General features: G+C 47.5%; 1 protein-coding gene across 2 annotated transcripts in view; it reads left to right on the plus strand.

Moving 5' to 3' along the window:
* Nucleotides 1-4,732: 4,732 nt before the first annotated feature.
* The window catches only part of plekhg2 (pleckstrin homology domain containing, family G (with RhoGef domain) member 2), a 29,345-nt gene continuing 29,077 nt past the window's right edge, over nt 4,733-5,000 (plus strand). For both annotated transcript variants that reach the window (XM_061047259.1, XM_061047260.1), the window contains exon 1: nt 4,733-5,000. This exon is cut by the window's right edge and continues 1,712 nt beyond it. The gene's annotated coding sequence lies outside the window, so the exon portion shown is untranslated.

A 5,000-nucleotide genomic window follows, 5' to 3' on the forward strand; every position in this document is an offset into this window, starting at 1 on the left:
GATGCCTCACAGTCAGCTGCTGTTTATCACTCCTTTAAAGAGTCCGCTCGTTGTGTGTGAGGATGAAAAACAGACGTGCCCCCCCCCCCCCCCCTTCTGTTTGGTTTGGCCTCGGTCTGCACTGAAGGGCCCGGCTGAGGGGTTCAGGGTTGGTGGGGTCAGGGGGGGTCAGGGTCAGGTTTGTTTATTTAGCAGCTTAAGCTGAGAAAAGCGTAGAGGAAGAGCGGCTGCTTCAAAGCTGCACTTTAAAAAACGTTAAGAGAGATATATCGGTCAAGAAGAAGCATCCTGCTGTTTGACTTCTTGTTTCTTTAGTGAGTTTCTGTGTTTGTCTCTTTCTGTTCCTCTGAATGTTTGACTCACACTGTTCACATTGAAGATGTTTCTTATCATCATGATCGCTCCTCTCCGTCTGTCTGTCTCCTCGTATTCAGCCGGGTTTCTCTTTTCTCCCCCTGTCTGTCTATGCGTCTATTACACCCCATCCCCCGTCCTCATCCAACCACCCCCCCCCAGCCCCCCTCCAGCCCCCGTCCTCATCCAACCCCCCCCCCCATCCCCCGTCATCATCCAACCACCCCCCCCAGCCCCCCTCCAGCCCCCGTCCTCATCCAACCCCCCCCCATCCCCCGTCCTCATCCAACCACCCCCCCCAGCCCCCCTCCAGCCCCCGTCCTCATCCAACCCCCCCCCCCCCCCCCCCCCCATCCCCCGTCCTCATCCAACCACCCCCCCCAGCCCCCCTCCAGCCCCCGTCCTCATCCAACCCCCCCCCCATCCCCCGTCCTCATCCAACCACCCCCCCCCCCAGCCCCCCTCCAGCCCCCCCTCCTCTGTGGTCGCTCAATAAAAAAACAAAAATAAAAAAAACACCCCGATTTCCCTCTTCCTACTTCTCCTCCCACACTCCTCCACTAATGATGTCCGCCGGCCACAAAACGAGGCCCGACGCCAGAGGAGAGAGAGCGAGTGAGGGGCGAGTGAGGGGCGAGTGAGGGGCGAGTGTGTGTTAGTGTGTACAGATATGTGTGAGTGTGTGTGTACAAATGTGTGTGTGATAATGACAGACTTGATTTCAGCTTGTTAACTAAAAGTGCAGTGAGAGTTCGGTGGTGGAACTCCTCTCCTCTCCCCTCCTCTCCTCCCTGCTTCCTCTCCTCTCCTCTCCTATCCTCTCCTCTCCTCTCCCCTCCTCTCCTCCCTGCTTCCTCTCCTCTCCTCTCCTCTCCTCTCCTCCCTGCTTCCTCTCCTCTCCTCTCCTCTCCTCTCCTCTTCTCTTCTCTCCTCCCTGCTTCCTCTCCTCTCCTCTCCTCTCCTCTTCTCTTCTCTCCTCTTCTCTTCTCTCCTCCCTGCTTCCTCGCCTCTCCTCTCCTCTCCTCCCTGCTTCCTCTCCTCTCCTCTCCTCTCCTCTCCTCTCCTCCCTGCTTCCTCTCCTCTCCTCTCCTCTCCTCTCCTCTCCTCTTCTCTCCTCCCTGCTTCCTCTCCTCTCCTCTCCTCTTCTCCCTGCTTCCTCTCCTCTCCTCTCCTCTTCTCTTCTCTCCTCTTCTCTTCTCTCCTCCCTGCTTCCTCTCCTCTCCTCTCCTATCCTATCCTCTCCTCTCCTCTCCTGTCTCTCCTCTCTTCTCCTCTCCTCTCCTATCCTCTCCTCTCCTCTCCTCTCCTCTCCTGTCTCTCCTCTCTTCTCCTCTCCTCTCTCCTCTCTCCTCTCCTCTCCTCTTCTCTCCTCTCCTCTCCTCTCCTCTCCTCTCCTCTTCTCTCCTCTCCTCTCCTGCCTCTCCTCTCTTCTCCTCTCCTCTCTCCTCTCTCTCCTCTCCTCTCCTCTCCTCTCCTCTCCTCTCCTCTCTCTCCTCTCCTCTCCTCTCCTCCCTGCTTCCTCTCCTCTCCTCTCCTCTCCTCTCCTCTCCTCTCATCCCCTCCCCTCCTTCTTTTATTCCTTCTTCACTTCCTTCTTTTGCCTCCTCAATTTCTCTCCTCTTTCTCTTTCCTTGTCTCCTTGCACTATTCCTCCTTCTCTCCCTGGGTTCCTTTGTCCCGTCCCCTTGTTTCCTCGTCTCCTCTTCATGTTTCCTTTTCCTCTCCTCTCCTCGCCTCTCTCTTACTGTAATTCAGATTTATTCTCGTCTGTAAGGTCAGATGTTTGGATTTCCTCCTCTCTCTCACACTCGTCCTCACAGACCTCTCACTTCATTTTCACTTCTCCTCTGATGTCATCTGAAATATATTTAGATGATTGAAATCAGAGAGTCTCAGCAGCTCCACAGTTTCCTCTCGTATTGTTCACTGAGCTCCACTTTGCAGATACTAATCGCACGTTTGGCTCCGTCTTCTGCCTAGCAACACAACTCTGTTCCAGGAAGTAAAAAAACACAAAATGAATTGTTGCAGAAGTTTTGTTTTACTGCCGGAGTTCCCACAGAGGTCTGAAGTGTTGTCTTTTAACCGTACGGTGGGGAAAAGGACGCACAGAGGTCTTAAAAAAGTCCTCAACACTCACATTAGCAGAGAAATATTTCACTTACAACTTCAGGATGAGGAAATGTAAAACAGCTGCCAGGCCAAACCTTTAAATGTTCCATATTTATCACTGAGCATGTTTTATTTCTCAGAGTGAAAATAAAAATAAAATCATCGAACTCCAATCAAATAACTTATTATTATTCTGTGAAAAAAAAGGCTTTCACATTTGCTCAAAACTTTCCACTCTGAGCATCATGTGTGAACACAAACATCTGAATGTTTCTCTCTTCACTCAGAGTTTCTCCTCCAGCCTCCTCATATTTATTCTGCAGAAAGTCGGAGTGATCTGATGTGAGAACACAGCAGGATATAATCAGGAGAATTCATCAGTTAGCAGTCCGATTTCTGTGCTTGTTATATTTCCAGTTTCCTGTTCCGCCACATTCTCTATTTGATTGTGTACAGGAAACAATGGCAACTTTAAACTGAGTTTATTATGCTGGAGATGTAGTTAATAAATATTGAGGAACAGCTGTGTTTTTAAGACTTCATCGATATTTAACGTCTTACATTGTTGTATATTTTCCTCAGTTGCAAAAGTCTCTTGCGAAAAATGATGGAAAATACGATCGGGAGTCAGAATATTGTGTTTTATTTTGAAAATGACCAGACGCTTTGTGCAGTTCCTGTCTGACTTCCTGTCTAGCTTGACAGTTACCTGCAGTGTACTCTGTTGAAAATAGACTTGCAGCGTATTTGAGTCCGTATAGAGCACGTATAGTGAAATGAACGACTGGAGGCGTATGTGACCTCACTGACCTTGTTCCAGAGTCCTCTTGTTGTTTACATCTTTTAGAGAAAGTCGCTCGGCTCATGTGCGGGGGCGAGTGAAGAGTGAAAACAGGAACAAGTCAAACGTTGGTCAAGCATTAAAGTGAAAGCAGTGAAAAGACTGAAGCCAAGCTGTGTTATGAATATTAATTTCATGTTGAACTTCTCCAGGAGACAAACATGACAATGAGCAGAGCTGACGGCTGCAGCTGTTTTCTGTCTGCTTCATTACTCCACTTTAGTTTCTTTTTATTGAAGCAGCTCTCCCAGAAACCATCATGAAAACTCTAAAACAGGATCTTAGAATGACAAAAACAACTCTAAACAAACAGAGGTTAAAATAATTATTAATTCACCAACAACTGCCGAATGTTTGTTAGCCTGGATGCTACTCTTGAGCCACTTTTTTCCACTTTAGCTTCAAATAACGGGTCTAAAAAAATGTTTTTTCTTTCTTCTTGGTTTGCATTTAGTCTCCAAATTTAGCCAGTTTGACTTTTACCTTGGGGTTTAATCCATAGACTTTAAAAATTAATGGACAAAGCCTGAGTGATGTCACCCGTCTGTTCCTGCAGGGGGCGCTGGAATCCCATCGATGGCGGTCTCCATGCTGGAAATGCTGTCTCAGTCTAACTTTCAGTCAACCTAACGACAGGCTGAGAGCTGGAGCTGAGGCGGGTTTTTTGTTTTTTATAAAAAGTAGTCTAAAACTTTCATCCCCAATTCTTCCTGTCTGTCATGGCCGTGTTTTTTTACTGTAAAGTGTCTAAATGTCAGCAGAAAAACTTTGAGTGTTCAGTTTTTAAATCTTATTATCTCTCGTCACCATGTGTGGGGTCTCTCTCACTTTCTGCATGTGTTAAGGTTTTAAAAATATTCTAATGTGTGCCAGGCTTTAGTTCATATCAGACAGCCATGAACGCCTCTCATCTCCTCCACACAACGGGTCACAGAACGGGTCAGAGGCGTCTTAGTTTCCACAACATCACGGCTCAATCTGGTTTCTGTGGTTTTTTAATTGAACTGTTTGTTGATGTGAAAGAGACCACGTTAGACTGATCTGTGCTCGATAAACTCTTTGACCAGGAAATGAGCAGAAGTTTTACTGTGATCATTCAAAGGGCAGAACATCATGAACATGTGTAACCCTCTCTCTGCTGGAGGGGTCAGAGGTTTCGAACCTGATCCCGGTCAGGGTTCAGACAGAAACATCCAGCAGGAGGTCAGAGGAGGACGGGGCGGTTTTGATACTTAAAAAGTTAAAGGGGGGAAAGTTTTCACATGTCTGTGTTTAAAAAGGTGATCTGGATAAATCTCTGTTTCACAGTTTGTCATTTTGTGGGTCAGTGTGATGAAGTTGTCAACATAATTAATCCTGGCACGCTGGTAGCCTAGTGGTTAGTGCGTGTGCCCCATGTACAGAGGATAACTGCCGAGGTCCTTTCAAAACCATCGCGACGATGATGATTACTGTATTTTACGCAGGACTACTAGGAGGCGTACGTTTGAACTCAGTGCAGAAGTTCAACACTAAGTGAAGCGAGATTGATGGTGTTTATGGCCACAACAATCTCCAACATCATGATCCCCTGAATCAAATCAATCTAATGTAGTTTCATGCTGTGAGCTTTCTAGGGATTGAATGTGTTGTGAATAGAAGCTCTGTGATCTTTGCTGCATCGTCCTTATTTGACACCGATCTGTAATTACAG

This window comes from Labrus mixtus, chromosome 9 (genome assembly GCF_963584025.1).
Source record: "Labrus mixtus chromosome 9, fLabMix1.1, whole genome shotgun sequence".
Taxonomy (NCBI): Eukaryota; Metazoa; Chordata; class Actinopteri; order Labriformes; family Labridae; genus Labrus; species Labrus mixtus.